The sequence below is a fragment of the Cynocephalus volans genome, chromosome 4 (genome assembly GCF_027409185.1).
Source record: "Cynocephalus volans isolate mCynVol1 chromosome 4, mCynVol1.pri, whole genome shotgun sequence".
Taxonomy (NCBI): Eukaryota; Metazoa; Chordata; class Mammalia; order Dermoptera; family Cynocephalidae; genus Cynocephalus; species Cynocephalus volans.
Genome location: NC_084463.1, coordinates 32,048,954 through 32,075,070, shown reverse-complemented (window position 1 = coordinate 32,075,070; position 26,117 = coordinate 32,048,954). Strand labels below are relative to the sequence as shown.

At 35.4% G+C, this 26,117-nt stretch overlaps 1 pseudogene; it reads right to left on the bottom strand.

Moving 5' to 3' along the window:
• Positions 1–208: 208 nt before the first annotated feature.
• Positions 209–18,380, bottom strand: LOC134375925 (vomeronasal type-1 receptor 5-like; annotated as a pseudogene).
• Between the last annotated feature and the right edge of the window lie 7,737 nt (positions 18,381–26,117).

The window sequence follows — 26,117 nt, the reverse complement described above, 5'->3', positions numbered from 1 at the left end:
CTCTGGGCCTGTGATGGAAGGGGCAGGTTTGAAGCTATTCAAAATGCCCTCATGGCCATTTCCCCTTTATCTTAATGAGTAACTCCTGGCTTCCTTCTGGTCATACTAATCTCCTTCACAAAGGGTCACTTGGCCATACGTTTGGTTTCCTGTCCTAAACATGATTTTTTTATTTTTTACATGGCCAGGCTGAGAATTTTTCAAGTCTTTATGTTCTGCTGCTTGGCTCGATAAAATCCTTAGACTGCACCTTAAAGAGGAGAGAAATATAAAAAATGTAAAAGAGTTTAAGAGATATGAAGAATAAAATGTGAAGGTCTGATTTACATTATGCTGGGCATTCAGAAATAGAGGAGGGGGAAAACAAAAATACAGCATTTTAAAAATAAAGACAAAATTTTATAGAAATGACAAAGTCAAGAAATGGAGATTCATGTGGCATATCGAATAAGCATAATAAAAAATAGGACATTAATAGACAGGGTTTGTGTTATGAAAACACTGAACATAAAGGGAAAATTTATACATGTGAATATTATATGCATGAGTATGTATATATGTATAATGAATGTTAACATAATCCTCAAAATGTATAATGGAATCCAAGAGACAAGGTAAAAAATAGTAAATATAAAACTATATGCAGTTGATTCTCATTGTCTGTGGATTTCATATTTGTGATTTCACTTATTCACTGAAATTTATTTATAACCCCCAAATCAATAATCTCAGTGCTTTCATGGTTATTAATAGATATGCACAGAGCAGCAACATATTTGAGTCACGTGACACATACATTTCCAGTAGAGGTCAACAGGGTTCTGTCATCTTGTTTCAGCTCTCATAGTGCAAACAAGTATTCTTTCATTGATATATAATTATTTAGTGCCACGCTTTATTGATACATTTAGTTTCCACATTTTTTTTTGCTTTTGCTTTTTGTTAGTGATTTTGCTGTTTAAGATGACTCCATGTGGGACTCTGCAGCTCAGCCCTGAAGCCTAGAGCATTTAATGCCCAATCTTGTTCATTAACTAGATGATTCTAACATCTAAATAAACCTCTTTTTATATGGGAAAAAATATATAAGATGATCCCATGTGTAGTGTTAAGGTGCTGCCTAGTATTTCTAAGTACAGAAGGTCATAATGTGCCTTAAAGAAAAAAAATTGTGTTAAACTTTCTTCAGGTATGAATTATAATGCAGTTTGCTGAGAGTTCAATGTAAATTAATCAGAAAAGTTATATTAAATATGTTATCTTTAAACAGAAACACACATAAACAAATTTATGTAATGATCAATTGAGAAAGACCAGTGGTTCACACCAACCTAACCTGTATTTTCCCTAGGAATATTGGGACAGTAATTGCTAATTCAGTGTTTGTAGCAACTTACTAGAACATAACTGGTAGTAAATTACCCTTTATCTAACTTTAAGAAATAGAGAAGAGAGGTTTTAGATCAAGAGGAAGTATTTACTCACACTAGATCTATAATAAGATAATTTCCAATGATATAGTTGAGTCAAGAAACGATGGTCCCAGAGGTCTTATCTGACATATAAAAATGAATGAAAAGCAAATAAATAAAAAGCCTGTACACGTGTGACTGATTTGTACAATTTGCTCAATTGTATTTGTCAAATGCAATACAAAGATTCATGGAATAGAAATGACAGAGAGTTGATAATAACCCTCAATAAATTTATTCAGAAAAATACCCCATGCAACTTGTACAACTATTTTGAAAACTATCAAAAATGCATTTTTATTGCAAATTTCCATCAACCTAATTCTACCCCCCACCCCCAGGGTTTGCATCATCTTGAATATTTGCTTATCAGCATGGATTAGCACCAAAAGACTGATTGTGGCAGACCTAAGAGCTATTAGCCACAATAATCTGGAACCACAGAAGCAGAGGATCACTCATCCATATCACAACCACTGAAATTCAGAAGATGAAGTCCACCCAATATATGAAGACAAAACAACTCACCAGCAGCAGGATGGTCTGGGAGACCCTTTTTGCTGGCTGGCCTTTTGGGGAGAGACTGTTGCAATGTAGATGCTGAGACAGCCTCTTGTGTTTGTACAAAATAATCACTATATAATGACTGGAAAGGACCATGAACCCTATGAAGATGACATCCCCCAAAGTCATTAATGTGAGAAACAGACTGCTGTGTGTGTAGCTCATGGGCAAAAGAAAACAGTGCTCAGTGACAAACAGAAGACTGGCCCTTGACCCAGTTGGGGTAACCACAGTGTAGAGTGGAAGGACATGTTGAGGATCCAAAAGGAAGAGGATGTAGCCTATGGTGTGATTTGTAGAATTACATTTGAACTTTGCCAAGGAGGAGGTTCTGGGGCTGATGGTGATGGCCTGGAGCACACTCAGGAGGCAGGTAGAGCAGATGGAGATGCCACTCATTAGCTTGTGTAAAAAGACAATTACACCTTAGGTTCTTCTGCATATTCTATGATCCAAACAGGTCTGAGGACACCAATATTGCCTGGATGAAGAGCTGCATGATATGCATTAGGGACAAGAGACTAATTGCCATGTCAATGGGCTTAGGCTTGTGAGTAAAAGCAAAGATGAAGATGTGGAAAAGAAGGAAGGTGTTTGCCAAGATTCCAAAGCCAACGTGATAGTAAAATACCTTTTTGATGGCAGTATACCTAAAAAGTTTCATCATTTTCATGAAAAGTAAAAACAAATAGAGGAAATCTGTAGAGAAAAATTAAAGTTATGGTGATATAGCATCATTTCTGCCAAGGTTCCAATTATTACCATTACATGCAACAAACTTTGTGATCTGGAATCAGTAGTTTTTATGCCTAAAAATACAGATTAAGTCTGAGAAATTTATTACTCATTCTTCAAGATTCAATTCAATCATGTCATTCTCAGGATCCTTCCTCTCTGTCTCCCATCCCCAACCACTGTGATGCTTCTGTGCCGCTCCCAGAACTCCTATAGAATCTTCACTTCCCTCCATAGCAGCATTTTCCCTACTGATAGAAAATTGTTGATTTTTTTCCTACATGTCCTGAAAGTACCTCAAGAATGAGAAGAAACTTGGATCGCTGCTGCCAAAAAAAAAAAAAAAAAAATGTTGAAATATGTGTAGGAGAAGTAAATGATCCCATAAGGACCATTGCCATCCTCATCCTGTCTTTTCTGGCCCTCCCTCTTCAGGGCATTTCGGGGACAGAGAAATAGAATAATCCAATCATTTTCACTGAACAGTAACAATTATTGATGGTGGCAGTGCAGCTTCTCATATATATCTTGGCACTTAGCCTATATGAATTCTGCAGAAAAACCTTAAGAAATGTGAATAATTAAATCTTTGAGATTCAAACCTGGGCGTTTGCTTTGGTAAATGCAGCCTAGACCCTATGGGTAATGGTGAAGGCCATGGGAGTGTTCCAGGAGAGCTGCAATGTGCACCAAAGCCCCTCCCTGATGTGAGTAGGGGCCTTTTTCCACTTCAGTCCATTCAACCAATGCTGGGCACCACGTCTGATCCTCAGACGTGCTCAGTCATGGGATTCTTAGCATCATCACAAGAAGCTGGGCTAGTGGCTGTGCTCCAGTGGTCACAAGATAGAGTAAGGAACCACTCATCAGACCCAGGGCCAGCTAACAGAGGTAACTATGCTGGAACATCTTGGAGAGTACGGAAATGAATATGTGTACATCTGTGTCTTTAGTTGTAAAGCGAGAACATAATATACCTGTCTAGGGACCTTGTAAAGTATAAAACACAAATATTGCATAAAGCACTTAAACCAGTGTCAGACACATAAAGACCTAAAAGTGAATCATGTCAACCACAAAATAAGAGTTACTTTATCATTACCATTTTGGCCAACATAATCATCATTTTTGTTACCTACTCTGTTATCTTATGAAAAAGAAAAAGTCCTGTTCAGCAAAAGAATAGGTGTAAAGGTCTTGAAAGTATTTGAGAGAGAAAATGATCATTGTGAAAAGGGGGTTTTGTTGTGTCAGGGGGACAGTGGGTGATACTCCTTCCACAAGCAGAAAAACTATGGAGAGATCATAAGGAATCCATCTGCAACATAGGGGCTATGCAAAGACATGCAAATTTGTGTGTAAAATGCGCAACTGCGAAGAGACCACAAAAAACACCACTAGGGAACTTTGGGATAAACAAATGAGAATTGATTCCCCAAATAATGGCACAGGCTATCACTTGTTCTTTGGCAATGTAACTGGAAAAAAGGTTATGTTTATAATTTGATCCTACTGCCAAGGTGTTCCCAGTCGTGGGATTTATATCATTGGGATGAAGTAAGAGAGCAGAGAGAGAGAGAGAGGGAAAAAATATATAACAAACACTGGAGGAGCTCTACCACAAAGAATGTAACTGTAATGGAAAACCCACATTTCAGTCTTGTCTGTGTTTCCTGATCACTGCAAAAATTATGAGAGCAAAGTGTGGCTTCTTTTGTCAAACACCCTCACCTTGTGTGTCCCAGGTTTTCAAAGGGCACACTCGACTTCTCACAGACAAGGCCGAGTCAGAAAGATGTCAGCTGAAGAGTAACAAAATAAAACAAAAAAACCCAAAACATTTTCCATGTGTAATTCAGGATGAGTCAAACTCAGACTGTCTTCTTTCCTTAATGAGAAAAGTTGGCACACACCTTAGAAAGAGGAAGAAATTTTCCATGTTGAATAAATCTAAGGAAGGATGACTAGAAATTTTTTCAGTACAAGAACTTAAATGTAGGTGTCCTGTTACTTAGTTTTTCTGATATTTTGCTTTTTGATTCTCAGGAGCCATGAAGGAAAAATGTTTATCATTTTGACTTGACTTTTTATTCACTATATTCTTGTTCCTGCCACAATTTCCTTCTCTTTTTAAAGCACAAAACTGCACAGTTTATAATGAACCACTAAGTTAAAATTTGTGGTAAATCACCTGACTTTTTATGAAGAATACTTTTGTTCATTCAATTACAATTTAAGTTTTTGAAAAAGTGTACATTACAAATTTACTGAGATAAAATATTTGAATAAGAAAAACAGAATTTCCAAAATTATTTTAACTTACTATTATTCATTCATTAAGAAAATAAACTAAAACTAGTATAATGTATTTTGTCACTCATTAATTATGGCTTTAGGTAATTGAAATAGTAAGACAAAATATTTCAATTAAATTTGCAGTCAAGGCTTCGCATTTTTAAATGAAAAATAAATAACTTTTTAAAGTGTAAAATCAGTTAAATCACTAAGGAGAAGATGCCTCAAATTTTAAGTCACATACAATAAGTTGTTCACTAGTGACAGTGATGATAAAGGTAACCTGTTAAAATTATACTACCCCATGCATTTACAAATAATACCAAAAACTATTACAAAAGTAAAATAATTCTACACCTTTACTTTTCCCTCACAACATCCTTAGAATATTTCAACTTGAATAAAGTGACTAAAATTTCAAAGAAGGTAGTGAGAAGGGAATGACAAGAAAAAGATAGGTCTTTATTTGGTGAAGACATAAATATTTTAAAGAAACACTATACATATCATTTACTATAAATATATTCCACAGAGGGACTATAAATCGAGTACTCAAAAATATTAAATAAATTCAAACTTTTACTCTTCCTAACATTCACATTTTAAAATAACATAACAAGAATACAAAAATGTTTTAGTCATATAAATAAAAATCTAGAAGTGAATGATTTCTAGAAAAATTTTTGTTGAAGTGAGCCTTTTGTCTACAGTCTACTGAATTTAGATTCACTAAAGGTTTATATTCTGAGCATTCTCAGAAGTTCTTCTATACCTTATGATAAAATTCTGCCTCCCACAATTGCCTGGATAGAAACTAGAGTGCAAATCACTTAAAATCAATACCCTAGATGTAAGCTTCTTTCCCACTGGCTCCCCCACACTGTTTCTCAGACTGAGAATTGAAGCGACACTTATCAAGTGGAACTTTGAGATCATATCTGTTTATGTGAAAGGAGAGCCAACTGGTACTTTTATGAAAAGAATGTCATTACCTCATATCTCTCAAGATAAGCAACTTTCATGCTACCTTTGAAACACAGTGATGCCTGGTTATTTTAGAAATAAGCAGTCTCAATGGGGAAAAAAATTATTTATTTCACTTACAAAGTAAAGCAAAGTGAACAGGGACACCTTAGTTGAAAACATTTTCAATGTTGTAACCCGCAATGTCCAAACCTGAGGTGTTCATGAGGTTACATCATGGTAAGCAAAACTAAATATACACAGTTTGATTCTACCTTCTGCATTGATGTAATCTAGAACATGCTCCATTGAAAACTGGAAATAGCAATATGAACTTCTGATTTTTGACATGTCACCTAGCTCTTCTCACTGAAGTGTCTGATGGCAAGAGAGACAACAGTAATGATGAGCATGCCTCACAGCCAGATTTTAAAAGCCGACTTATTGAGGTGCAATTGACATATAAATAGTTATATATAATAGAAAAAAATAGTTCTAGTGTACGGTAGTGGCAGGCATCTATAATTGATAGTAATTTATTGTGTGCTCTCAAATGGCTAGAAGGGAGGAGATTAAATGTTTTCATCATAGACAACCCATTGTATACGTGTATTGAAACATAACTTTGTACCCCATAAATATGTACAATCAATACGTTTCAATTAAAAATTAAATTCCTTCAAAAATTACAAAAGAAAAAAAGATTTAACCTCACATTTATCAAGATGGTTAATTTTAAAAAGACTAAACATATCAAGTGTTGTTGAGGACGTGGACAAAAGTGAACTCATACACTTTCGATTAGAATTGAAATTGGTGCAGCTATTATAAAAACAATTTACATTCCTTTAAAATATTGAGAATAGAAGTAATAAATAATCCAGAAATTCTACTACTAAGTATACATTCTAAAGATATGAAATTAGCACGTCAAAGAGACATATACACTCCCATATTCATTGCAGTATTATTTACATAACAAAGATATGCAACCAACCTGTGTCCATCAAAAATGAATGACTAAAGAAAATATAGTATTTATGCACAGTGGATTACCATTCTGCCTTAAAGAAATTGTTCATTTATGACCACATATATGAACCTGGAGGACATTATGTTAAGTATAATAAGCCAGGCACAGAAAGACAAATACCACATAATTTCACTTATACAGTTGGTCCTCCATATTCACAGGGTTTGCATCCACACTCAACCAACTTCGAAAACATATGGGAAAAAACACAATAATAATAATAACCATACACAATAAAAATAATACAAATTTTTAAAGATGCAGTATAATAAATATTTGTGTAGCATTTACATTGTATTAGGTATTATATGTAATCCAGAGATTATTTGAAGCATTTGAGAGGATGTCCATAGGTTATATGCAAATAGTACACTATTTTATTTAAGAAACTTGAGCATCCACAGCTTTGAGTATCCACGGGAGGTCCTGGAATCAATTCCCCACGGATACCAAGGAAAAAATGTATGTGGAGTGTAAAAATGTCTAGCTCATAAAAACAGAGAGCAAAATGGTGGTTACCAGAGGTTTGGGGGTGATTGAAAAACTGTTGATTAAAGAACACAAAATTTCAGTTACACAGAAGGACTAAATTTAAGAGATCTACTATACATCATGGTGACTACAGTTAATAACAATATATTGTAAATTTGAAAATAGCTAGGAGTAGATTACAAGTATCATCACCATAAAAGTGATAAGTATGTGAGGTAATACATGTGTTAAATAGCTTGTCTTAGCCATTTTACAGTGTACCCATGTTACAAAATATCATGTTCTATACCATAAATATTTGCAACTTTAATAGCTCATTAAACAAGTAAATAAATAAGTAATATGTACTTAATGCATTCTTGGATATATAATGTATTAAAATTTAATTTATTTTAAAATAACAGCATAAAGAAGCTGTATTGGAATAAGAAAATATCACCTGATGGTAACTGAATCTTTAGGAAACAAGAAAGCTAATGAGAAATGACACATTGATCTTTCAGAAGGAGAGAATAAACCTAAGGATACTGGAGATGGGGGGGAGGTAGGTGGGCAGGGGAGGGATTGATCAGGTAAAGGGAATAAAGAATAATTATGATTCATAATAATGAATAGATTAATAAAAAAAGAAATGATAATTTTAAAAATTAATTACAAAATTATATTTGCTTTTCTGTTTTCTTACAACTCATTTAGAAGACATGAAATTTGTTAACTAATAATTATAGCAATGTGTTTTGGGGGTTGTAAATCTATAAATTATATATATATGTGTATATATGTATATATGTATGTATGTATGTATATATATATATGTATATCCACAAATGGAGTAATGAAAATAGAACAGTATAGGAGTAGTATTTCTATATCTCATTAGAATTACTTTAGAATAAATTTGAGATTAGACAAAGATGTATGATAATTATATATGTAATTATAATTACAGTTATAAAATATGTACACTTATAAAAGATCTTAGAATACATTATAAAACTGATAGAAATTTTGAAAAAAGGAATACATGAGTTAACAATAATTGGAGATTTCAATACCCCGCTTTTTATAATGGATAGAAAAACCAGGCATAACATTAGCAAGGTATTAAAGTGAATGAATAAAACTATAAACCAATTAAATCTAACACACATCTATAGAATATTCTACTTAATAACAACAAAATATAATTTTTTCTTAAGTGCATATAAGATATTCTCCAGTATAATCCATGTGGTAGGCAATAAAAATAACATATATATATATACATGCTTACAGATATAGACACAAATACAAATAATACAAAAAGATTTTTCAATCACACTGGCATGAAATTAGAAATCAGTAACCAAAATTAATTTGGGAAACTCTTACATATGTGAAAAATAAAGAACAAACTTTTAAATAATCAATGTATGTAGAAGAAATGAAAAAGGAAATTCAAAAATACTTTGAAACTAAAGCAAATGAAGATGCCACATACCAAAATTTATGGCATGGGCTTCCCATCAAGACAGTGGAATAGACGGTACCCAGCATCACTCTCTCCCACAAATCAACCAATTTACAACTATAAAAAAGCAACAACAGCCAAGCTGGGGCCACTAGAGCTCAGGGGAAGAGGAGGAGAGACCTACAGAGTGCATGAAGGCAGGAGAAGCCATGATGAGAGAAAGAAAAAAATGCTCTGACTGTTTTGAGTCCCAGCTGCATCCAGGCTGGAGCTGCTGAGCTCACAGAGCAGGAGCTGGCAAAAGCCACAGCTGTGCCCTTCAGATGGAGTTACTTGGAGGTGGCAGGGGAGAAGAGGGCCTTGGTGGCCCGCAGGCCAGCAATACCACTAATTGGGTTCCCACGGACCCACATAGGAGTGAGGAGCCAGAACAACAAAAAAAGGAGCCATTCAGAGGCCAGTGAGTCATCGCAAGTGGTGGAAGCATAGCCCATCATGGGAAGTGTTTGCAGTACAGGCGGTGGAGGAAACCGGCCCATCGGGGGAACACTGGGACACAGCAAGGACAGCTGATCTGCCCCCAGATCAGCACAGGACCACTCAGAGGAGACTGGTCAGGAATATAGAATTACATGGGGTGCAGTTTGATGAAAAGATTCAGGCCCAGACTGGAGTTTCTATACAACCCAGGTGCACTGGATTGCATGAGAGCCTGAAGTACCTATAAAGTCAACCATTAAACCCTGAGCTGCACAAAAAGCCTTCCCTAGGGAATCAGCAGCAAAGCAGCAATTTAGCTCAACCACAGAGCTCAAGTACTGGTTCCCACAGGAATTTCTCCCATTTTAGAAGTAAGCAAAGGACAACAAATTCATTCCAGTGCAGTTTAAATGGTGGGAACAGCAAATAATCCAACACAGAGATGAAAGAAAAAACAAATTACCCACAACCAGAGACAAAGTTTCATATTAAGTAGTAAAGGTCTCATTTCACCAAATACCACCTATAACACCTAGAAAGACCTGAAGTCCCATGTACTACCAAGCCAGAAAGCAGGGAAGGCCGGGGCCTCAGCAATGACCCCTGACACCTGCAACCAATCCCAAAGGTGGGGGATGAGGGCCTTGGCTTGTCCCCTCTGACACCTGCAGCTAGCCTAGTGGTGACCACCGAGCTGCCACAGGATGCGCCCTGGGCTCTCCCAACCCGGGGGGTGGTGGTGGTCTCAGGCCTCGGCCATGTCCCACCCCGACACCTACAGCCAGCCCAACAGTGACCACCGAGCTGCTGCAGGAAGTGACCCATGATCTCCTGAGCTGGGGCAGTGGAGGGCCTTGGACCTCGACCACATCCCCCCAACACATTCAACCAGCCCAGCAATGACCACCAAGCCACAGCAAGAAGGGCCCCAGGTTTCTGAGCTGGGACAGTGGGGTCCTAGGGCTCTTGCCACACCCCCCCTGACATCTGCACCCAAGCCACTGCTGGAAGCCCCCTGGTCTCAATCCTGTCCCTACTCCTTCATCCTTCTCCCAACCAATTTCCTTCCCCTTCCCCCTCTCCCCCCACCTCCCAACTGCTCTGCAACAACATCCTAGAATGTAAAAAATAATATTAATAAAATTGCATTTTCTTTAAAAAAAAAACTTATGGCATGTAGCTGAAGTAGTGATTAAAGGTAAATTTATATCTTTAAAAGCCTATATAAAAAAAGATTTCAAATCAATATCCTATTAATTACTTTATTAGATTTGAGAGAGAAGAACAACAAAATCTTTAGTAAACAGAAGAAAAAATAATAAAAATTTGAGCATAAATTAATAGAACAGAGAATAGAAAAATCAATAGAAAATACCAATGAAACTAAGTAGTAATTCTTTGAAATGATCAACAAAACTGATAAATCTTTAGCTTTATGTACCAAGAAAAACAGACAGGTTTTCAATTACTAGAAGTAGAAATAAAGAAAAACTACCAACCTTAAAGAAACAACAATGATTATAAAGGAACACAATGAATGATCATATGCCAATTACTTCATTAACATAAATGAATTAATAATTTTTCTAGAAAGATACAAACTGCTAAAACTGACTCAATAAAAAAATAAACAATTAAAATACAGCTATAAAAAGTAAGGAGATTGAATTATTACTAAAAAAACATGTGTGTGTGTGTGTATATGTACATTTTGTTGCAATATCATCACCAATTGTTTTAATCATTTCTAGGCAGTACCTGAAAACTCTGATTTCAGTCTTTTCACTTAGAATAGTTAAATCAGAAATGCAAATACCTCAGCTTTCTTTTTCATACATAATAAGAAGTCAGGTATTGCTTGGCTTGAGTGTCTTCAGAGACATAAACTTTCTTTTTTTATGTATTTTTTTATTGAAGCAATTGATTACACATATCTGTGAGATACAGAGTTGAGTATAAATACCTGTGTACAATGTGTGATTATCAAATCAGGATAATTAGCTTATTCATCATTACAAAAGGTAATCTTTCTTTGTGTCCATTAACCAATTCCTCGCTAACCCCCTTCCCCTCTCCATCCCCCACCTCTAGGAACCACAGTTCTGTTCTCTCCTTCTGAAAGTTCAACATATTATTGTGATTGTTCTTTCTTTCTCTCTTTCTTTCTTTGTTCTTATTTATTTATTCGTTGGTTAATTGGGTAATTGACCTATGTTTTAAGATTTTGTTTTTTAGAGTTTAAGTTTTTGATTCACAGCAAAATTCGGAGGAAGGTTCAGAGATTTCCCGTATACTTTTTGACCCCACACATGCACACCTTTCTGCATTACCAACATCCTTCATCAGATAGAACACTTATTACAGTTGATAAACCTACATTAAGTACATTCAGGTCACTAGGTAGGTACATCAGTAAAGTGACACATCACTATCACTGAAAGTTCATAATTTACCTGAGAGTTCATTCTTGGTGTTGTGCATTCTATATGTTTAGACAAATGTATAATAATTAACCATCATTACAGTATCATACATAGGACTTTCACTGGCCTAAAAATTCTCTGTGCTTTTCCTATTCATCCCTCCCCAACAAACCCCACATTTTTTTGGTTAACTGCTAGATAAATTTTATTTATTACATAATTTAGTGGGATTGAATTACTATAATAATTCAATAATTATACAATAATTATGCATATTTGTGCAGTACATACTATATACATATTTATGCAATAATAATTATATATATATAATTATATATATTTATTCAGTACATGTGACGATTTGATACATGTATACAATGTGTAAAGATCACATCAGGGTAATTGGGATATCTGACACCTATGCATTTATAATTTATTTGTATTGGGAACACTTCAAATCTTATTTTCTAGCTATTTTGAAATATACAATAAATTACCGTTAACTATAGTCACCCTACTGTGTTTTCACATTAGACCTTATTTCTTCTGTTTAATTGTATATTTGTATCCATTAACCAGGCTTTCTTCTGCCCCCTCCCCCATTCTACCAAGCATACGGTAACAATTATTCTATTCTCAACTTCCCTGAGATCAACTTTTTTTTAGCTCCCACATATAAGTGAGCACAAGCTATATTTCTCTTTCTGATCCTGGCTTATTTCGCTTAACATAATGTCCTCCAGACTCATCCATAATGCTGCAAATGACAGGATTTCCTTTTTTTTTATGGCTCAATAGTATTCCATTGTGTATATGTGCCACATTTTCTTTATCCATTCATCTGTTGATGGACACTTAGGTTGATTCTGCAACTTGATTATTTTTAATAGTGCTGAAATAAACATATGGGTGCAGGCTTATGAAAAAATGTTCAGCATTACTGATTATCACAGAAATATAAATCAAAACCACAATGAGATTATCTCACTTCAGTTAGAATGACTATTATTTAAAAGACAAAAAATAACAAATGCTGCAAAGGATGCAAAGAAGGAAGAATGCTTCTACACTGTTGGTGGGAATGTAAACTTGTAGAGTCATTATGGAAGAATGTGGATGTGTCTTAAGAAAATAAAAATAGAACTACTATTTGATCCAGAAATCCCACTGATGGGTATTTATCCAAAGGAAAGGAAATCAGTGTACTGAAGAGACATCTACACTCCTAAACCCCATTTTTTAAATGTAAGATGTCTTAAAGCATAAGAGTCTTTGTGATTTCAGACTTTTGCTTTAAGCCAAGAACTATATTCCTAAGGGAAAAAGTAGAAAATACTATTATGTGAAGAACTGTGTAGTATCATAATAGTTATCATCATGACGGGATATAAAGATCAAAAATGTAATATGTTTTATGAGACCACTAATCGTTGTCTATGAAAAAATAATGATTGCTAATTACATTTGTAATAATACATCATTTTTACCTACTTCTCTTTCCTTGACAAATCCAAAGCTGCCTTAGCTTCCTATGTGATAATGTTTTTCTGTTGACAGCTTTTTATTTTCTTTTATTTTTATTTTATTTTTTATTTTTTATTTATTTTTATTTTTTATTTATTTATTTTTTAAAATTTTTTTATTTTTTTATTTTATTTATTTATTTATTTATTTATTTTTGTTGTTGTTGACAGCTTTTTAGAGGTCAATCTATGTGCCATCAGAGCTTACTCTTTGGCTGGTTTCTAGTATTCATTCTATAACAATCAGATTGAGCTTTTTAATATCTTAAAATTTCTTGCTTCTTGTTTCTTTTTCTTTTTTCCCATTTTGGCAGTGTGGAATGGCAACACAGAAATGAACTGGGGACCTTCTCAGATCACTCTCCTCTATGTTCCACCTGAGGAGGAAATCCAGAATATTTTCGATACATGCATTTGCTTTCAGGATTTTACATTAGGTGAACAAAACTTGGCATATTGTATGCTGAGACTGAATACTTCCAACTCTGGGGGAAGCCAAACCCAGCCACAACTAGGAAAGCTGCTGCCACTGTCCTGGGCTCCACTGGGGTCCTGAGGCATGGAGGAGGGGGAAGCTGAACCCAGCCACAACCAGGTAAAGAGCACACCCAAAACACCATTTTCATGTGGGCAGCCCACCTTAGCCACCACAATTGCCATGGCTGCTGCAAAAGCAGATAGTCTCTATAGCAGCAGTCACAGCCACCATGCAGATGGCACACCAGACTCTCAACTGCATTGACACAAGGAGAGGCAGCAGCAGAGACCCCCCCCAAAAAAGAGTTCCTCTTTCTACAAAAAGCACACTCAAGAGTAATAAAAGAAGTATCTGATTTATGGCAATAGGGGAGGACATGACCACACCTGTCTCAGTACTGGACAGATCATCTAGGCAAGAAAACCAACAGAGGAACGGTTAACAGAGGAACATCTATCAGATGGAGAGAACAAATCTATGGTTATTGGTGGGGAGAGGAAGGGGGAAGAAGGAAAATGGAGAAAGGGGAAGGGGAGAGACTGGATAAGGGGCATAAAAAATAAGTATGATTTGTAACAGTGAATATGCTAATAAAACATAAAATAGAAAAAGAAAAACAACTTGAGTAGGAAAATTATTTTAAAAATAAAGAAAAAGGTTTGCCTTTAACAAATTCAGTGTTTTCATAAATATGTGCTATAAGTGTATAAAAGAAGGCTGTGCCCTCTCATGCTTCATTAAAAGTAACAATATTTAAAGTGAAATACTAGACAATTGCTTGAGCTTCCAAAGATAGAAAATTGACCCCACACATGTCAATGTGGAAGCTAATGTACGGCAAATGTTTTGAGAATAAAGTTGGTTAATCTTGTAAAAAAAAAAATCATGTCATCTGCAAACAGGGACAATTTGACTCAGTGCTTTTCAATTTGGGTGCCTTTTATTTCTTTTCCTTGCCTGATTGTTGTGGCTAGTACTTTCAATACTATGTTAAATAGGAGTGGAGAGAGTGGGAATCCTTGTCTAGTTCTTGTTCTTAAAGAAAAATCTTTTAGCTTTTCCCCATTTAGGATGATACTTGCAGTGGGTTTTCATATATGGCTTTTATTGTGTTGAGATTCTTTCCTTCTATACCTCATTTGTTGAGAGTCTTTATCATGAAGGGATGTTGAATTTTGTCAAATGCTTTTTTTTCATCTATTGAGATAAACATATGGTTTTGTCATTGTTTTTGATGCTGTGGTATATTTCATTTATTATTTCACATGTGTTGAAACATCCTTGAAGCCCTGAAATGAATCCTACTTGATCATAATGTGTAATATTTTTGATGTGTTGCTGTATTCTGTTTGCTAATATTTCGTTAAGGATTTTTGCGTCTATATTCATCAAAGATATTGGTCCATAATTTTCTTTTTTTGTTGTGTCTTTGTCTCTTTTTGGTATCAGGGTGATACTGGCCTCAGAATGAATTTGGCAGAATGACCTCTGTTTCAGTTCTTTGGAACACTTTGAAAATGATTGGCATTATTTCTTCTTTAACAGTTTGGTAGAATTTAGCTGTGAAAATGTCCAGTACTGAGCTTTTCTTTGTTGTAGGACTGTTGATTACTGCTTCAATCTTGTTGCTCATTTTTTGCTCTGTTTGGGTCTTCTATTTCCTCCTGGTTTAGCCTAGGTAGTTTGTATGTGTCCGTAAATTTATCCATTTTCTCCAGGTATTCAAATTTGTTGGTGTATAGTTGATCATCATAGTCTTCTAATGATTCTTTGCATTTCTGTGGTATCAGTTGTAATTTCTCCTTTTTATTAGGGATTTTTTGATATTTGGGTCATCTTCCTTATTTCTTTTTAGCCTAGCTAACAGTTTGTCTATTTTGTTTATCTTGTCAAAAAACCAACGTTTTGTTTCATTCATCTTTTTTAGTGTGTGTGTGTTTCTTTTTGGTCCCTATTTCATTTAGTTCTACTCTGATCTTTATTTTTTTCTGCCTACTAATTTTGCATTTGGATTGTTCTTGTTTTTCTAGTTCCTTGACATGTAACGTTGTCATTTATTTGAAGTCTTTTTATTCTTTTGAAAAGATACTTGATTTCAATTTTTAAAAATTTGTTGACACTTGATTTGTGACCTAACATGTGGTCTATCTTGGAGAATGTTCCATGTGCTGATAAGAAGAATGTATATTCTGTAGTTGTTGGCTAAAATATGCTATAGATGTCTGCCAAGTCTAGTTGGTCTAAAGTGTAGTTTAATCCTGTGTTTCTTTGTTGACTTGTTGCCTAGGTGACCTGTCCAATGTAAACAGAGGAGTGTTCAGATTCCCAACCATTATTGTATTGGGGATCTGTGTCTCTAAGTCTACTAGTGTTTGCTTTATATTTCTGGGTGCTCCAATGTTGGGTTCATATATATTTTTGATTGTTATGTCTTCTTGCTGGATAAATCCCTTTATTATTATACAGTGCCCTTCTTTGTCTCTTTTTTATACTTTTTAGTTTAAAGTCTATTTGATCCAATACAAGAATAGCTACTCCTGCTCATTTTTGGTTCACCTTTGCATGGTATATCTTTTTCCATCCCTTCACTAATAGTCTGTGTGAGTCTTTACAGGTGACGTGGGTTCCTTGTAGGGTCTATTTTTAATCCATTTGATCAGTCTATGTCCTTTGAGTGGAAAATTCAATCCATTTACATTTAGGAAAGTTATTGAAAAGTATTGTCTTACTTCTGGCATTTAATTGCTTTCCATGTGGTTGTTTAAAATATCTTTTGTTTCTTTTTACCTTTTATTGTTAGTCTTTGATGTTCCTTAGTTCTTTGAAATGGTATGCTATAGTTCCTTTCTCTTTCTCATTTGCATATCTGCTCTACCAGTGGGATTTGTTATTTCTCAAGTATTCATAGTAATGATTATCATTTTTGGGGAGTTCCAGGTGCAGGACTCTCTTGAGAATTTCTTGTAGGGCTGGCCCTGTGGTGGTGAACTCCCACAGTTTTTGCTTGTCTGGACAATGCACTATTTCTTCTTCATTTCTGAAGGATAGCCTTGCTGGGTATAGTATTCTTAGCTGGCAATTTTTTTTTCTTTTAGTACTTTGAACATGTCATCACATTCTCTCGTGGTCTGTATCGTTTCTGCTGAGAAGTCTGCTGTTAGTTTGATGGGGACTGCATTACAGGTGACTTGAAATCTCTTGCTATTTTTAGGTTTCTCTTTTTGTCTTTGACTTCTGACAGTTTGACTACAATGTGTCTTTGAAAGGATTGCTTCTCTTTTGGGGTTTTGGGGATTGAATCTGTTTTGGGGTCTTTGGGTCTCTTAGAACTGAAAGTTAATATCTCTACTGATACCTGGGAAGTTTTCCACTATTATTTTGTTAACTATTTTTCAATATTTTTTTTCTGTTCCTCTTCTGTTCCAGAACACCCATGATTTGGATGTTTCTGCACTTAAGGTGTTATCTGCTAGATCTCATGGATTTTCTTCATTTCTTAAATTCTTTTTATTTTCTTTTTGTCTGCGTTGGTTTTTCAAAAATCCTATCTCTGAGTTCAGATACTTTTTTTTTCTTTTTTGCTTGCTCTAGCATACTACTTAAGTTCTCAGTTGTAGTTTTTATTTTGTTGAATGAGTGTTTCAGTTCCAGGAGTTCTGCTACATTCTTTTTTATAGTATTTATATCTTTGTAAATTTCCTCCTTCATGTCCTGGAGCATTTTCCTCATTTTATTGTATTGTCTATCTGAGTTTTCTTGTATCTTAGTGAGTTTCTTTAAGATTATTGCTCAGAATTCCTTTTCAGGCATTTCAAGGGTTTTTCTATTGCTTATGGTCTGGTATTTGAGAATTATGGGATTCTTTTGGTGTTGGTGTCATATTTTCTTGTTTCTTCATGTTTTTTGCATCCCTGCATTGATATCTGGTCAAATGGTGGAGTGGTTGCTTCCTCTATTACTCTGGTGTGGCTTTTGAGAAAAAAGACTCAATCCTGTAGATTTATTTTATATTGCTCATTGGATGAAGAGTTTTAGGTTTTTTTCCAGGTAGGCTCAATGGTCTCTAGTTCTGCATGGACTCAGCTGTTCTGGGTAGACTCAGTAGTTCCAGGCAGACTCAGGATTTCCCAGGGGCACTGGTGGCTGCATCTGTGACTGGGGCTACATGGGCAGCTGTACAGTTGGGCTGCATGGGTGAGTGGGGCTCTGTGGGCAATCTGGTGGCTGGAGCCATCAGTTATGGGGCTACATGGGTGGCCAGTGTGGCTGGGGCCATGCCGGCAGCTGGACAGCTGAGCCCACATGGGCTGGTGGGACTGCATGGGCAGCCAGAGCCATGTGGGTGGCTGGAAGACTGGAGCTTCCTGAGTGGTGGGGCCATGTGAGTGGCCAGGCAGAGCCACGTGGGTGGCATGGGCTGTGTGGTGAGATGCCCTGTGTGGCACAAACTCCTGTGTGGGATAAAGGGCCATGGTTCTTGGCCTAGACAATGCTGCATATGACCATGGGAGTGGTGGAGGGGGACTGGGGCTTGAGCAAGAGGAGGGTTACCACTGGGAAGGGCTCATAGCCAGATTATTTTTGGTGCAAGAGAGAATTCCTCCTGCACTTCTCCTAATGATGGAGATGTGTCAGTGGCTGAAGCCATGTACCTCTTTCTCCCCTTACTCCACCCTGCTTGGTTTTCATGCTTCACAGCTTCCTCACCAGGCTCCCACTCCCCTCCATCTCTCTCTCACTGATGCTTACCCCTATATTTACCCGTCCATTCCTTGATCTGGTCCCTTTCCGTGAAAGATTGTGTGTTGGACACCTCTAGTCCACCATCTTGCCCTGCCTCTCTGTACACAGGTATTGATATTCAACTCTGTACCCCACAAAATATGTATAAGCAATTATATTTCAATAAAAACACCCCCTAAATAATATCCAAAATATATAAGAAACTCAAACTTATGTATAGCAAGTAATCAAAAAACCCAATTGAAAGTTGGAAAAAATTGTGGTATATATACACAATGGAATACAGTTTAGCTGTAAGATAGAAGGGAATTCTGTCACTGGTGACAACATGCATAAACATGGAGGACATTATGTTAAGTGAAATAAGTCAGATACAGAAAGACAAACACAACATAATCTCACTGATATGTGTAATCTAAAAAAGTTGATATTACCTAAGTAGAGAGTATAATGTTGGTTATCAGAGGCCAGGGTGGTTTTTGAGGCGGGGGAATTGGGGAGATGTTGGTCAAAAAATGCTTAAATACAGTTAGATAGAATAAGTTCAAGAGATCTATTGTACAGCATGGTGACTATAGTTGTATTGTATCCTACTATATAGTCCCTCTTGTAGAATGTTTCTTCTACAAGAGAAAAATTTGTAGTCTTCTGTTTTGGAGTGACATAAATGGTATATGTCAATTAGATCTAATAAATTTATCATGTTGTTCAACTCCTCCATTTTCTTATTGACCTATTGTCTAGTTATACTACCCATTATTTAAAATGAGAATTAAAGTCTCCATCTATTATTGTAGAAATGCCAATTTTCCTCTTCAAATCTGTCAATTTTTGCTTCATATATTTTTTGGGTTCTGTTGTTAGGGTTATACATCTTTATAATTGTTATATCTTCTTGATAGAGTGACCCTCTTGTCAATACGAAATATCCTTTTTTTCTCTCATAACAATTTTTGATATAAAATCCATTTTGTCTGATAATTGTATAGCCACATTATTTCTGTTTTAGTTACTATGTGCATTGAATGTTGTTCTCTGACATGTCACTTTTAACTTCTTTGTGTCTTTGAAACTGAAATGAGTCTTCTACAGAATGTATAGTCATGTTTTTATTCATTCTGCCAATTGCTACCTTTTGATTAAATACTTTAACACATTTATATTTATTATAATCACTGACTAGAAAAAACTTCTGCCATTTTACTATTTGTTTTCTATACATTATATATATATTTTAAAATTTCAGTATCTACATTACTTTTTTTGTATTTTTTTCTTGTGTATTGTTTTGATTTCTTTATAATTTCTTTTTATTTATATTTTTAGTTATTTTCTTAGCAGTCTATTGGAGATTACCATTGACATCTTTTATTTATAATAATCTAGTTTGAATTAATACCACTTTTGCTTTAATAATATATAAAATCTATGCTGCCATAAAACTGTTTCTTTTCTCTGTTACATATTCTAAATTTTTGTTATCATTGCAAAACTTTATCATTTCTTTGTGGTAAAAACCTTTGATTCATTTGATTTTCTCTCTATGAATCATTTGAGAACATACAATAAATTATTGTTAATTATACATGCCTAGCATTAATGTACACCACTAGAACTTCTTTTTTCTATCTAGCTGTCATTTGTTCTTCCCCTTATAAGTTATTAATGTCACAAATTACGTTTTTATATTTTGTGAGCATATTAACATAGATTTAAAATTATCACTTTCTGCACTTTCCATTTTAATCAGTATCTCTATCAGGTAGGATAATATATATTATATATGTATAGCTACAAAAATATATATTATATATATTATATATTATATATATTTATATAGTTATATTTTATATATAGTATATATACAAAAAGGTACTTCAGAAAATAATGCAAATCTTTCCTTGAACTTCTTGAAGCACATATATATAGTCAATGGAATATTATCTAGCCTTAAAAAGAAGGCAATCCTTTCATTTATGGCAACACTGATAAATTTAGAGGATATTATGATAAGTGAAATATATCAGACACAGAAAAATATTGTTTCATGGTCTCACTTATGTGCATGTTTTGTAAATTCTTTCTAATTTTTTCTTGAGGTCTCTTTGTAGAGAGTGGCTATAAATTCTGCCTCTGTGCTGATGGGACTTCAGGGCAGGTGGTCATGGATGTTTATGTGTGCCTCTCACAGGATACTTCTCTATGCTGGTGGGCAGCCTAATGTCTAAGTGTATGATCTGTGACCAGGTGTCCCTTTCACAGGAAACTTGTTTATTCTGGCAGATGTCATTGTGACTCTTTTCTGACATGTGTCCAGTTTATTCTTACCCAGATATTTATTCTCTAGAAGAGCCCTGACCAGGAAAAATGTTAGGTTTGGTTATCTCCATCAGATAGGAAACAGAGGAGGAAGCACAACATTGGCCAAAAGGAAGGGCCAATGAGAAGGTAGAGCCATTTGAGACACATGGGCTCAACCAGCAGGTGGGGAGAGTTACGAACCTTTATTAGGGTCCAGGGTGTTACCCGAGGTTTCTCATGGGAAATTCTAATGGGTGGGTTTAAAGCAAGCAGGCACGAGTTTCATGGGGTCATGGTGTGACTAACAGGTGGTTAACGCAGCATATCTCTTCAGTCCATGTAGGACGTGGGGATCAGTGGGGCAAGTAAAGTAGACAAAGACACACCTATTATTCAGGAAATTCCAAAGATCTGGAGTCTTCATCCAAGGCATCAAGGACAAAACTCAGCCAAATTCTAAATTATATGAGGTAATACAAAGAAACAAAAGATGGTCAGTATACAGAAAATTAATAGAAACTGTTCTTGATCAAGTACAAATATTGAACTCACTAAACAAAGACAAAATAAAATAAAATAATAAAATATTGTCTCTTTGTCTTTGTTTTTCAATGCCTTATGTGGATTCCTGTGATTTTTGCCCTGCATGATGTTCATTGATCTACTATTATGTGTATGTTCATAAACTTGTCTTACATTGAGGGAGATTCCATCATTACTTCTTCAAATGTACTTTCTCTCCCTTTTTCCATCTCTATCTGTGAAACTCCCGTTATGCATGCGTTATTATGCATGGAATGTGGAACTCCCATTGTGCTTGATGATTTCCCACAAGCCTATTTGGGTATATTTATTTTTATTCATTCTTTTCTCTTTATGCTCCTCAAAATGGAAAATGTCAATAAAATCAAGTTAGCTGATTATTTCTTCTCTCTGCTAAACTATGCTTTTGACTTCCTATCAAGTTTTTAAATTTTTCTTTTCAATTATCACACTTCTCAGTTCCATAATTTTATGTAGTTATTTTTTTGTGTCTGCTTGTAGATATTCCCTATTTGATTACACATTGTTTTCCTTACTTACTTCAATTATTTTTCTATAGATTTCTTTAGCTTTAGAGAATGGATGATTTTTGGGGGTTACCTACTTCACCAGTAGGTTGATACCACTCTGCTTTTCAATTATTACATTATGTTCAATAATTGAAAGCAAAATTTATAGTTTGGTGTGGTCCTTGATGTATGTAAGGGTAATGATTAAGAAAACATGTGATAAATCAAAGAAGGCAAAGGGATCTAAAAGATGATGTTTTCTCATTTCTAGTTGAAGTAGTAAAATGTTGGTAATATAGACTTTGATAACTTATGTTTGTATATTGTAACCATTAAAATAAATAAAGCATTTATAAAGCAGAAATGCCTGGAACCAATTGATCCTGGACAAATTTATAATGAAGATTTCTGTCGAAGAAAGAAAAAATGTACCTCAAAGAACATTGGTTAGACCTGAGATGTCAGGAAAGACTTAGATAAAAAAAAAAAAAAAAAAAATACTTGCAGGGCTGACCCAACCTCCCGAAGTTAAATTCCCAATAGGCAGTTACTTTTTAAGATAGAGAAGGGAATTAAACATTCTCCAGTTCTAATCAGGGATGTCTGGAGCCAACACAGGATTGGATATAGACTATAGCTGAGATTTATTTTCAATATGATGCAAAGGGTTCCCTAGTAAGTGGAAATAATGTGTATAATGGCACGTGTATTCTTCTCTGGAGTTTCACAGACTTCATCAGGCATAGGAAACATTTTGTATAAAACTAAGATGTCACATAAGTCATTGTTCACAAAATCCCATTGTTCATTCTAGGCATTGGCATCAATATACGATGTCTATCACTTTGGGTACTTTTAAAAGCTCATGAATCAAGTCGATCCAACTGGCTATTTTATCAAGATTTTGAATTTATCAAGTCACTAACTCCAGTTGACTGTAAGACTTGTGCAAGACAAGGAATTACCTTGATATAAAATATCACTACAAGCTATTCATTAAATCAACTGTTGTAGCTTCTTCAGATACCGTCACAAGTTTATTTATTTATTTATCCTACCCTTATTTTCTCTCATTAATATAAGAAACATGAGACTGATTTCCATGGTCCTTCTGTAAAATCTGCATGTGCTTTTGATGACAATATAAGATCTCAGTTCTTCAGGTATGGATTGAGTCACAGGGCATAGTGTTAGTGACCAATGAATGTTAACTGCATGGAGTATAAAGATTTTCTTTAAATTTCCAACACTTGCAATGACACATTGAGTCCCATCTCTAAAAGATACTCTATTTAAAGTTTATAACACATGCCAATATGTATATCAATTACAAGGTATCAATTAAAATTAATTGTTTTAAAAAGTTGTATTTCATTCATTGTTCAAATGTTCATTCTTTTTCTAAGCTAAAATATAGGCCCATACAAATATTCTCTATTTCTTCTTAAATTCTCCAACAAATGGGATGAAATTTACTTCCATCTAATAGCCTTCCAGATATTTGTAGGGTAGGGTATCGGTTGAAGTGTTTTTAATTTATTATATTATTTTACTTTTTAAATGTTCCACAAGATACAATAAAAACAAATATCCTTAGGTTTCAATTTTCTCAGTATGTTATTTAGTTTATCAATAATTGATTTGGCATATGTTCCCAATATAAAATAGTATTTTAGCAAAAGAACATTTATTGTGCAATAATTTAGGATCACGATCAGATAAACACATAAAACATTTTCTCACTCAGGCAAGTTTTGATTTTTAAGAAATTGTTTCAAAATGGAAGTTTATAATCCAAACTTTCCTTTCTATTTATAAGCAATAATTAAAATGATCATTGTAGAGTATAATAGGGTTGGATTCAAATTTTAGGCAATTTAATATTTGTTTTTTAAACTCAGACAACATAATTTTAATCTTCATGCATTCGTAGAAGGGTGACTGCACCAGAGGGAGGTTTGCAGTTCTGCAGGAAGAGAGAGCACGCAGCTGTGAAAGGATTCATCCCACAGTATGAAGTTGATGCCCTGGGTTTACTGAAAGTCAGCATTCTGCTCTGCTTTTTATTTTGCACCATGTCTGCAATTCCTGATGGTTTGTGGACATTCACCCCTTACCTATTTGAGTGTGTCTTTCTTCTTTGATCATCTTTATTATAATTATATACATATATGCCATAAGCATTTTATTTCTCTTTGCATTTCCTATACTGATCATAGTATCCGGCTATTGGAGTCCCAACATTATCCTACAAATAACTTAATGAATAGAAAGGGTTATTAATAGGAGGATGTAAAGCTAGGGTTTACAGACCCCTCGAGTCTGTTGCACAGATAGGGTTACAAACCCTCCACACGCAGGTCTGTGAGCTAGGTTTAGAAAAAAAAAAAAAAAAAAGGTTCTGGGAGCCATAGGTATAGAAAAATGAATGGGTTTTATTCAGATCTAGGAGCAACTACCCTAGTGGCTTCTCTGAGAGCTCTGAGAAGCACTGTGAATCAGAGCTGTTAGTCTTTTATACTTAAGTCCACAACCCTGGACACCTGGGTGCCCATAAACAATTTACATTAAGTAGTAACAAGGAACACATGAGGATATTTACAGCAAATGCTTGGCAAGATTCTGAACATCCGAGGGGCCCTGACATTTTCCTATTTTTCCCAACAGATGATCACCCAGAACTTATTCTTTGTAGGAATCCAAATCACCTAAGATCACAAGGGCTATTTAATAAAATCTGCATTTCTTTAACATAGTGATGTCATTAAAGCAGTACAATACTTCACATGTGCTCATTAAAAGGCAGTCATTTGAAAAACTTATGCATTCTCAATAGGCAATGAAAACAATTCTTAAATGAAAGAGAAATGAAACTTGGAGAATAAACCAGAAGCAGAGAAGGTTATGGGCAGCTGGAAGAGAAGCAGATGAGGTAGCCAGTCTTGAGTTCATAGGGAAAAACTCCTGCCCATACGTCGGGCCTGTGTCCCCAATGCATCCCAGGGTGATTGGGCAGGTGCAGGGTTACATGGTCCTACACGCATCATAAATTAGGTTGAAACATGCTAAGTAGGTTTTGAAGTCAGATCACTGAAATTCTCTCTTATCTTCACTCTCTTCTCTTCATAAAAATTATTGTTCTGAGAGAAGTTACCTGACTCAAACCTCCTAGGAGAGCAGGAAATAGCAGGTGTGAGTAGGTGAAAGCCAGAGCACTGATGGAGAGAGCCTCACAGCACAGCCTGGCTTTTCTGGTTCTGGGATGGCTTTTCTCTCAATAAGGAAGAGCATCCTCCATGATTTAGACTTGAATGGGGGAGGGTAATCATGAAACAGACCAAAAAAAAAAGGACTGTTTGCTGGAGATTGAACAAGGACAAGTGAGAAGCACAACAGACTGAACTCCAACAGGCTAAGAGGTGGTGCTCTGGAGAAGATCTACAAGTTTAGAGAGAAAATAGTCACCCATTTATAATCAGATGTTGTCCCATTAAGAAACGGAACCATGAATGTGGCAGTCACGATTGGTGGCAAGATTAAGGTTAACATTACTCACAAGAATATAATATATAAATAAATTTGCCTGGCCAAGTAGGTGGTTTGGAGGCCTACTTGCAACCTACATTCTGAATTCCATGTTGGTGTCCTGTGTCAGGGCTGTGTCCCATGGGAGAAAGATCTCTGCCTAAGTAGGTCTGGAAGAGAGAAATATTTCTCATTCCCATAAAAGTGCTGTATAGTCCAGCTGAAACCACAGGAAACATGTGTGAAGGCCACCAGGAATCTCTTGAACCAACAAGGATACATCGGGAAATTTAACATGGCATTCTACTTATGTTTTGTTGCCAAAAGATGTGACCCTATAATGCCCTCAGGACAAGGTGTCTTGGGAAAATGTGCTCACACATAAAAAAAGTTTGGAGCCCAGCTGTTTCTAGCCTGCTGTTTTCCAGAAGTTGAGTTTTGTTTTTCCCATAGTGTCTTCACTTTCTAACAATCCCAAGGCTAAGGCTGTTCTGCTTTTACAAGTAACACGACAATTATGAGCCTGAAGGGAGGTGAGTTGATTACATCCCTTATAATCATAACTGGAGGCCTTATCTCACACAAACT